Source organism: Molothrus aeneus, unplaced genomic scaffold (genome assembly GCF_037042795.1).
Source record: "Molothrus aeneus isolate 106 unplaced genomic scaffold, BPBGC_Maene_1.0 scaffold_53, whole genome shotgun sequence".
In the NCBI taxonomy this organism is placed as follows: domain Eukaryota; kingdom Metazoa; phylum Chordata; class Aves; order Passeriformes; family Icteridae; genus Molothrus; species Molothrus aeneus.
In genome coordinates this window covers 545,251-555,959 of record NW_027099206.1, presented here as the reverse complement: position 1 = coordinate 555,959, position 10,709 = coordinate 545,251, and the positions used below count along the sequence as shown (strand labels likewise).

General features: G+C 53.4%; 1 long non-coding RNA gene across 1 annotated transcript; it reads right to left on the bottom strand.

Moving 5' to 3' along the window:
* Window positions 1–686: 686 nt before the first annotated feature.
* On the bottom strand, window positions 687–2,567 carry LOC136571042 (uncharacterized). The gene is made up of 3 exons (XR_010785608.1): window positions 1,961–2,567; window positions 1,371–1,435; window positions 687–751 (listed from the first exon to the last, which is right to left on the bottom strand). It is a non-coding gene; the product is annotated as an uncharacterized lncRNA (long non-coding RNA).
* Window positions 2,568–10,709: the final 8,142 nt, after the last annotated feature.

Genomic DNA, 10,709 nt, shown 5'->3' with positions numbered 1-10,709 from the left:
ACCATCCTTAGTATAGAGGACTCCAAATTTAAAATTCACCGATCCCTGGAAAATAAAACCAAATATTATTTGGTAAACAGTCAAACAGAAGACATAACAATTTGGTTCCTCTAATCTTTGCATACATCCTACACATCAGAACATACATTTTATACTATCTCCTACTACACGATAATTTACCTTTAAACTTTGATAGTATAGCATAAAACCATTAACTTAGATGGGTGATCAATTATTATTAAGTTGGTGCTTCAAGTTATTTTTGCTGTCAGGTTCAAAAAAACATTACTTCTTTTTACTGTAACGAGCAATTGATTTAGAAGTCATCAAAAGCCCATCAAAATACAAAGCTGTACTCACCGGACGGGTCTGTGAGCAAGAAGTAGTTAGGCTTGTACTCATCTCTTGCCCTTCAAGAACCAATAAATCCTGTCAACAAAAACAGCATCTTCAGCCCACTCCTATTAAAGATTCTACAAGGATGATGGTTTTATTTGTGTTTAGAAGTTTGGATTTGAAATGGCCAGTTCAATGGATAAAGAGACAGTTTAAGTAGTATTAGATTATTATTATTCTTATTCTTATTAGCTACTGGAAGAAACAAACCAGTAGTATCTATACTTAATTACTTCTATTTCCAGGAAATCATAAAGAAAAAGAACCAAACAAAAAAAAGTCACTTCCTACCTTTTGTATCTCAGGATGAAAAATGTCTCTTGGGCTCTTCTCCAGTTTCTCCAGACTCCTGGCACTGAAATGCAAATGAACGAGTGCTTTAGAGGAGGGCAAGTGCACATTCCAACCCCGAACCACCAACCGATTGCAGTTACAGCGCTTACAAAATGAATCGTTCCCAGAGCCTCTGGGAAATGGAACGGTTGGTGCAACTGCCATTTCTTCCCCAAAATACTAACTTCCAACACTTCCTAAACTTAGTTTGCATTTTAAAAACAGAAATTAGGGAGACTCAGGGTGGAGATCAGGTTGAAAGTGATTTCCTTCTAAAGCACAGGGCTCTGTTCCATCACCCTTCACTTTGGCTCCACACAGAATCACGGGGAGCATTTTAGGAGGGCCCAAGAACCAATTCTATTTCTCTCTTTTTTCTAGTTCTCTCTCTTCCTAAATCATTCAAGGCAAGTCAAATGAAAAAGGACAAGTTCAGCATCAAATTCACACTTTTTCCCTTTGTCTGCTCAAGAACAGGCTTTAAAACCACTTCTTGCTGCCTTCAACGATTAAGACTTGCAAAACAGTTTCACAAGTTTGATAGGTTTATCACAAAAACCACAGAACGCAAGCTCTGAATTACAGGAAAAGGTACACAGGCAAATATCTCAGCTGATGGTGGCTTATTTATAAACACATACCTTAACGGAGATTGCACTGAGAATGTTTCAGTGGGACTCTAAGGGAAAAGTATTTTCTGAGTACCCTGTAAACAAGAAAAGCTAGGATATATTACAGGACATACCCACTTGTTCTGCATATTCAAATAGGATTATCAATAAAAACATTTAAGAAGGAAGAAAACCAAGGTAATTTTACTCAGCTATATTTGCTGCCGATTTAGAGAAAAAAAAAAAAAAAAGTCACGGGTGCTGCAAAGAAAAAAAAAAAAAGTGAACCAGAAACGCCTACAGTAGAACTTTAAAACAATTGCTTGGATAAAAGCAGCTCATGGAACATGAAGTAGAAAAAAAGCGAAACCAGTATCAGACCTGCCTATTTTCTTACCATTGCACAAGAAAAATCCGACAAGCGGTATAAAGTCACTGCCTAAAACCGATCCTAGGATGTAACCAAGAACAATTGAGGCATTTGCTAATCTAAACGGAAACCTTTTCCGGACCCTAGTGTCAAATCACACGTTTTGTCTTGCAGCAGCTCGAGGCTGGAGAGCATTTCCCCTGGGGGTCGGGAGGGTAGGGGCACAAGGGGCTGAGTTTGCGGATCGCACCTGTGCCAGCAGAAGGATCCAGCCCGCGCGCTCCTTGCGCTCGCCATTCTCCGGGCCATCGCTGTGTTTTACTGCTCAGCGATGCCGCTCCATCTGTTTGCGTGGAAGAAAGAGCCACGAGCACTGAGGCACTCAGCAGCCGTGTCATTCCAGCGTTGTCGAGCGCTCTCTGCTCGCAAGGCTGAGCACGCCGCGGAGCCGCCTGCGCAGCCGCTCGTCCGCCCCCGCCCGCAGCAGCGGCAGCAGCCCGAGGGACACGGCTGCAGCTCGGCGGCTCCCGCGCCTCCGCCAGCCGCCGCACAGTGACCGCGGCAGCGCCCGGCGCCGCTCGCCCGGGGCGGCTCCTGCAGCTCCCGGCCCGCGGCAGCAAAGCACCGCCTGGCGCTCCGCCATCGGCGGGCGGCAGCGCGCCCCGCCCGAGCTGAGCCCCCGCCACCGGGACCGCTGAGCGAGGCCGAGGCACCGGGCGGACGCCCCTTCCGCGCCGCTCGGCTCCGTGCGGGCGGCCGGACGGAGGCTTCGCCCCTCCAGCGTCGCTGCCGCGGCTCCGTCCCGCGCGGGAGAGGCGCCGGGAGCTCCCCGCGCCCAGCCCGCTCCCCCGGCGCGCGGCCGCCTCGGCCCGCCAGCCACTCCTACGGCGCGTCGGCCGTTGCGTCAGACGCCGCGCTTTACGGCCGCAGGGCCCTGCCGGGAGTTGTAGTCTCGGACTGACAGCCACCGCTCCGTTTTCCGCCACCGGGAGCTGCGCTCCCGCCAGGGGATCAAACGGCTCCTTCGCTCCTGGGCGCGGAAGCACCTTAGGCAGCACCGCCCCTCCCGAATGTCCTTTCTTTTCCACTCCAACTCTTTTTTCTTTTTTTCACTCTGTTTTTTCACCCCTTTTTCCACTTTCGCTCTTTCTTTTTCACTCTCACCCTTTTCCTGTTTCATTTTTTTTTCTTCCTTTCTCTTCCTTCCTTTTTTTTTTCTTCCTTTCCTTTTTCCTTTTCTTTCTTTCTGTCTGTCTTTCTTTCTTTCTGTCTTTCTCTTTCTGTCTCCCTTTCTCTATTTCTTTCTCTCTCTCTTTCTTTCTTTCTGTCTCTCTCTCTCTTTTTCTCTCTTTCTTTCTGTCTATCTATTTCTTTCTCTCTTTCTTTCTTTCTCTCGCTCTCTTTCTGTCTCCTTCTTTCTGTCTCTATTTCTTTCTCTTTCTTTCTCTCGCTCTCTTTCTCTCTCTTTCTTTCTGTCTCTCTCTATTTCTTTCTCTCTCTTTCTCTCGCTCTCTCTCTCTCTCTTTCTTTCTGTCTCTCTCTATTTCTTTCTCTCTCTTTCTCTCGCTCTCTTTCTGTCTCTATTTCTTTCTCTCTCTTTCTTTCGCTCTCTTTCTATCTCTATTTCTTTCTCTTTCTTTCGCTCTCTTTCTGTCTTTCAGGCCCTTCTCAGCATGCTGGTTTTCAGTTCAGACGGGCCGTGGAGGATCCACATCAAATCAGATCACACGGGGGCGGTGCTGGTTGTCTCCTGCGGCCATGGCTTCATTTCCCCTCGGTGGCCGCTGTCCCAGCCCGTTTCTTCGCAGGTCATCCAGCTCTCTCCGGGGACGCTGGCGGGGCACAGGGCTTGGGGCCCTGTCCCCATCAGCCAGTCTGCGGCGCCGGCCACCTCCAGGAGCCGCATCCTCCTGCACCTCCTGCTGCTCCCGCTGGCGCCAGCGCACCACGAAGGGATGGATGGAGGCGGCGGCGGGGGCGGCGCGGGACCAGCCCGGCGCGGCTCTCCTGATCCTGCAGCACGCGGATGCTCCCGATGGGCCCTTGGCAGGTCGGGCAGGTGGCGGCGGCATCAGGGGCAGCCTGGGGCTGGATGCAGGCGTGGCAGAACACGTGTCCGCAGGGCTCCACGGCAGCAGCGGGGCCGTGCAGGAAATCCACGCAGATGCGGAACACCCGGACGGCTCGGGGCGCTGGTGGCTCCTCCCTGGCCTCCGACATTGCTGCTCCCGGAATTGACTGCTCTCAGCCGCTGGCAGGACTCGAAGGCTTGGCTTCCACTCGGGGCACTCGGAGGTTCCTCAACCTCTCGTGGGACTCAGAGATTCCTCAGTCTCTGGCAGGACTCAGAGGTTCCTCAGTCGCTGGAAGGACTTGAAGGTTCCTCTTCACTCACTGGCAGGACTCAGATGGTCGTCTTCACTCACTGGAGTAATTCAGAAGCTCCTCGGTCACTGGCAGGACTCGAAGGCTCCTCGGTCACTGGAGTAACTCGAAGGCTCCTCGGTCACTGGCAGGACTCAGAGGCTCCTTGGTCGCTGGCAGCACTTGGAGGTTCCTCCTCAGTCACGGGCAGACTTGGAGGTTCCTCACTCACCGGCAGGACTCAGAGGCTCCTCGGTCACTGGCAGCAGTCAGGTTCCTCAGTCACTGGCAGCACACAGAAGACGCTCGCTCGCTGGTAGCACAGAGGCTCCTCAGATGCTGGCAGCGCTTGGAAGCTCCTCAGCTGCTGTGGATCACAAGCTGAGTGTGCTGGCACTACCCAACGCTGGCGGTTATAGTTACGCAGGTGGCGTCATAATGACCATGAGTGACACGGCCTGACATCACAGGGCTCTGAGGGCCACACCCAGGAGCTCCCCATCCACAGACCGATCCTGTGGCACAAGGCCCACCTGGCAGTGGGCTGCACACCTCAGTGTTTGCCCAGATCCCTTCCAGGCGGTTCCTCCTGGTTTCCATGCCATGTGTTGGGGTCTGGGGCTGCACCTCCCCAGCGGGAGGACTCTGTTCAGCCCTTGGTTGAACTTCAGGAGGTTCCGTCAGCCCATTTCTCCAGCCTGTTGAGGTCCTTGTGGGTGCAGAGTCACCTTCTGGTGTCTCAGCAGCTCCTCCCACTGTAGGAAATTCAGCAAACTTGCTGAGGGTGCCCTGGACCCCTTTATTCAGGCCACTATCAAGAAGGAAGAGGACTGGTCCCAGTGCTGATGCCTGGGCTACACTGCTGATGATCAGCCTCTATCTCAGCTTCATGCTGCTGATCAACATCCTCGACTTAAAATCCAGTGTCAACAGTTAAAATCACTTCCTCACAGGGCAGAGCTTATTTGCAAAGTTCTGCTTCCGCCAAGCCTCCTGCTTTCTCCAAACTCATGAGAAATGTCTGGCTGATCCTTTATCAGCCCCAGTGAGCATTTTCCCCTTCAAATACAGCAGCTCTGGAATACAGCAAAGGATCTGTTGAATCATTTGCCTCTTCCACCACTTTTCCTGAAATATACCTGAAACATACCTGGTATTTTCCTGAAAATACCATTGTAGCACTACACACCGACACCAGCTCTTGGAATCTTTTTGTGCCCTTTGCAAAGAGACTGAGGTTGTTTGGCAGAGACTCTCCAGGACCAGGCAATACAACAAGGCACCTCTAGGGCCCTGCTGCTGCTGCCACCATAGCCCTGCTGTGGATGGAATGGAAGAGGCTGTGATGGCAGCAGGCCACCCCAGCACAGTTATCCACCTGTAGCTGGGCAGCCTGTGCTCACAGCTCAGTCTGTCCCTGGGATTTCACCCCTCAGAGTGCTGGCTGTTTGTCCCACCTTTCCTATCACAAGGCTGGAATTGGCCTAGTGCCAGCTTTTTGTGGCCTTTATGTGCAGGGCTGTAGAACTCCCCTTGGGCTCAAAGCCAAGCTCCCTGTTACATCTCATTAACCCCTTCTTTCCAAGTTCCCTTGTGCGTCCTCCTAGTACCCAGTGCAGGTGGTGGGGCACTGTCCCACTCCTCAGCTGTGATGTCCCCATCACTATCTGCTTACCCATCCCACTCAGGACAGATTTCCATTGTGGCAGCCTTGCAAGGGACCAGTTAATCCTCATGAAATGTCTTTTTAGCTGCCAGGCTCCACTCTCAGTTACACTGCAGGCACTTCTTCCCACACCTGAGTGGCACCTTGGCCACCAAGGACACAGCTTCACCTCCCCACCATGGCCCAGCCAAGCCAAAGGGTTCACCAGCTTTGCAGTGCCTCAGCCACATGATCCCTGCACACAGAAACATTCACCGGAGGAATTAGAAACATCAGTAGCTCCATGCCAGCCTATGGGAAGCAGCCCCTGGGATGAGGATGCTGGAGCCCAGGACAAAGCTCAGGATAAGAGCAGAGGACACAGTGCCTCTGTCCAGGGACACTGGGTGCTGCCCTGGCAGCATGGCCTGGCCTCTGCTTGTCCCCAGGGCATGGCCACATTCCATCCACCATCCATCCTGGCTCCCAGCAGGTCTCTCTGCTGCCCTGGCTCAGCAGAGGAGGACAGAGCCAGTCACAAGTGGGGTTTCAGGAAGAGGAACTCGCTTGCAGGGGTCTCCCATCCCTGATAGGTTTGGAGACATCACCCCTTAGTGCCAGTGGGAGCACTCAGGGAACCCAAAATGAATTTACTGGTCCCAGTCCCAGGGCAGGAAGGGGACTGGACCCTCGTGCAGGGGAAAGGCAGTTCAAAAGGATTTAGCACCAGCTGTCCCTGGATGTTGCTGGCCCTCAAAGTCCTCATAGCTTTCCCTGTACCTTTGGTGGGCAGAGACACCATGGGTCCTTTGGGCCAGCAAAAGCAGGACCCCTATCAGCACTTTCCCTTCTCTTTACTGGGCTCCACGGTTCATCCTCCATGCCCAAGGGGACTCCAGCCAGACGGGGATCTCTTTGGATCATCACCTCCGTGCCGAGCACACCCGGACACGCCGCTCCCGGCACCGCCCCCGGCTCCTGCCGGGCAGCACCGAGCGCAGCCCCTGCCCGGACACAGCGAGGGAGAGCAACGCCCAGAGAGCCTGGCAGGGCCAGTCCCTTTGTTCCTCCCACCCCAGCCTCTTCTGGCATAGCCTGGGACGATCTGGATCAAAAGTCACCTGCGAGTCCTGCCCTTGGGGCGTGCTGGCAGCAGCCAGGGCTCCCGGCCCTTCAGCTCCCCAGCTCAGCCTGGAGCAGCCGTGCTGAGCTCCACAAACGTGCACAGGGAGAGTTTTATCCCAGCCAGGGCTCTTTCAGCTCTCCAGCTCAGCAGGAGCAGGCAAGGAAAGTCAGGGGAGACCAGAACACCACTCTGATCCCAGTGGCCTTTCCTCTCCCTCTCCTTATTTGTCTCTGAAGGGGATTTTCAAACCCTTCAAGATGGCCTCAAGTGGTTTCCAAGGCGACGGTGCTAGAGTCATCACTGCCAGAGTCATCACTGCCACGGAAACCCTCTCTTTGGCATCATATAAATATTTCCCTTGAAGGAGGCTGGATGAGTGGGCAATGCACTATTTTCTAGCAGTCCCTGGCTGCAACAGGACAACCTCCAGGAGATGGGAGGGAGCTTGGGAGGTTAAAATTAGCTTGCCATGCTGGCCAGCAATGGAAAGAGGTGATTGCTGATGTTTCAGCCCAAAACCTGGGGTTATTTGTGTCAGCAGGATCCAAATGAAATAGATTTACTCTGTAGGGAGACAAAAATGAGAAAAAAAAAGGCAGGGAGGAAGTAAGGTTGAAAACTTGTGCTTTTTTTGCTGTTCTTCAGAAAAACTTCTTAAAGTTTTCCCTTTAATGCCAATCCCACATTCTCTTGGGTCAGAGGGGACTGAAAACACCGTCTCCTCCACGCTGGGAGCTCCTGGGGCAGCTCAGAAATCCCTGCTGGCTGCTGAGAGCTGGCATGGGGGGTGACAGCCACGTGCTGGGCTGGTGTCCATGCAGGGCACTGGGAATGCTGCTGGCAGCCCCTCCAGAGCTGTGCCCTGGGGCTGGGCACAGCCAGAGCTGGGCTGCTGTCCATGCAGGGCACTGGCAATGCTGCTGGCAGCCCCTCCAGAGCTGTGCCCTGGGGCTCAGCATCCTGGCTGGGCAGAGCTGGAGGGGATGCTGGGCTGCAGCCCTTGGCAGAACCAGTGGCCCTTAGGGGACAGCACAGCTCCAGAGAGTGTTTTGGGGTTCCTGTCCCACTGCCTACGCTCAGGGTGCAGGCAGATGGGGGTCCTGGAGTACTTCACCCTCTCCTGGCAGCATATTCAAGGCTGAGGTGTTTTGCTTTGCTTTTAATTGCCTCCCTTCTGTCTCATCAACTCACCAGCACCTTTACAGGAGCACAGGGAGAGGTGTCTGCCTGCACCGGGGCCAAGCTCCGAGCAGGGACAGGCTCTGCAGAGGGCGTCTGCGCCCGGGCTGCTGCTGTAAACACCTGCTGTCCCCGAGCAGATGGCTCCTCTCACATCCCTGCTGCAGGCACATACCAAAGGGCTTTCCTGACAAACAAAGCACGGCCGCCTGCAGCCCTGGAGCGCTTCTGGCTTTCCTGGAAGAAGGGGATGCTCCCTCCTTGTCGCACTGCCCAGGCTATTTTTAGACCTGCATAGCAACCAGAGGATGGGGAGACACGGTGTCCCCCTGCCACCCTCTCACCTGCTGGCTGCTGGCCTTTGGCAGGGGCTGGGGATGAGTGTGGGGTGCTGGCTGGGCTGGAGGAGAGGGGTTCCAGCTGATCGCCCCCCAGCACCACCCCAAAAAGTCTCCCAGGAGGCACAGAGCTGCTCCAAGACCCACTTGCTTTCCCCACTCCAGAAGGTGCTGCCAAGGAAATCTGGAGACCAGCAAGGTCAGGCCGCAGCACCTGCTTTCCTCTTTCTCCCTTTAGAAAAAAATAACAACCCATCCTAAATCCAGAGCAAACAATTAAAATGTTCCAGTTGCTGGCTCAGAGCAGCGATCCCAGATAAAACCCCAAGGATCCGCCAGCTAAAAATAGCCTGAGCCCCATAAATTAAACAAAAGCTTTTTGCTGGGCTCTTGGAAAGCCAGTTCCAGTGCAGTTTTCTCTATGTAAGGTATAACTCTAATGGTATTTGTTATTATTAGCCCTACCTCCCCCGTGTCACCGACCTTCCCAGCACCATTGTTTAGGAATGGGAATTTTACAGAGCCAGACTTCTTCCTCCTGGCAGCTCCTCTGCTGGAGTGGGATCCCACCTCAGCCACTTTCCTGCCTTTTTATTTTAGTTTAAACCTTTTTTTTTCCCTTGCGGGCAACTGATTATTTGATACTAAGACATTCTATGTTTTGTAGGGCCACCCTCATTTAAGGCCTGTCTCAAACATCTGCTTAATTTCTATCCCTATCAGCTGTCCTGGGAGCTGTGGACCCTTAAATAAATTCCTGCTTGGAAGGCAAATGTATTGGGCAGCCTTTGGTGGACACTGTGCAAGCCAGCATGCATGTAGGGGCTTGTCTCACCTCCTTTCTGGCATCAAGCCCATTAACAATATTTCCTCATATTATATTTTATATATCTGTGATGTTAGACAGCCAATGACTTACAGCTTTCTGGGAGATTTCTCCTCCAACCCTTTAAAGAGCTGCCAGCATCCCACTGCCTCAAGCACACGTGGCCAGCTCATGAGGATGAGTTCTCTCCAGTCCTTCTCCAATGCTTTTTCCCAGCACTCCATGTTGGCTGTGAGGAGCACATCCAACACCTGCTATCCCAGCCCAGATATTTAGGCTTCGTTGCTTTTTCTATTGGCTTTTACAAAAGTATTTCACTTACTGCACTGGGAGCAGCTGCATCCCAAAGCCCAGCTGAGATCCCTTGCTCCATCCTCGTGCTGGACTTCAATTGTTTTGCTTCATTTGCCAGTAGTTCTGTGGCTCGGGCCGGACAGCACCCGCCACATCCTGCGGCACCAAGGCCGCCCCTGCTGCCCCCGGCCGGGACACCTCGCGGCCTCGCGCCGCGGGCGAGGCGGAGCCGCACCACAGCCGCGCCCCCGGGACGAGGAGAGGCGGCCGCTCCTCGTTCCCTCCCCGCCTTCCAGCCGCTCCCCTCCCGCCGGCTCCTCCCTTCCAGCCGCTCCTCTCCCCGCCTCACCGGAGGCTTCTCCTCCGACATGGCGGGGGGGGGAGCAAGGGGGTCGCGCTGGGGGCGTGGCCAACGGCCAAGGGGCGTGGGGGGGCCGCGTGCAGGCGCGTCCTCGCTGAACGTCACGGGGGCGCTGTGCTCCGGAGGGGGAGCGGCGTGAGGGGAGAGCCCGGGACACCCCGAAACAGCCCCTGGATACCCCAGGGATACCCCGAAGCAGCCCTTGGATAGCCCAAAACAGCCCCTGGACACGCCCGGGACCGCACCTTCCCGGTGACACGGCAGCTCCTGGGTGAGGGAAAACGGGAGGAGAAGCCTTCCATCAAAACACCCAGTGTCTCCAGTCCAGCCCAGACCGGTGCTGGGGTGTTCAGATCCCCCTTAAGGGGAGGAGAGGCAAGTTTGCCTCGATCCACAATTGAGGAAAGAATTAGATTCTAAACATACCCGAAAGCGAGATTTAAAACACAAACGAGGTTAAATATTGGGATCCAAAGCGATATTTCAACCTTTATTTTTTTTTCATAAAAGAGAAAAGAAAGAAGGTAGAAAAGTGGGGATAGCCAAGAATAATTACGTGAAGCAGAGGGAAGGTGTTACCACCACCGTGGGTCCAGCGCCGCCTCACAGAGTGCGGTGGGTGTTTCACAGCAGTTATTGCTGTTTGTTTGCCTTATTAATGTTTGTTTGCCTTGTTATGCATTCATGGCAGTCACTCTAATCGTTGTGTGTGTTTGTATTAACTGTTACAGTTGTTGCAGCACTTTGGGCTGGAAAATGAAGGATTGGGACTTGCCTAAAAGAGACAGTCTTAAGAAAAGGGGGGACTTGATAAATAACACAGAGACTAGAAATTTTCAGTTCCCCTGAAGATGCTGAATAGAGCT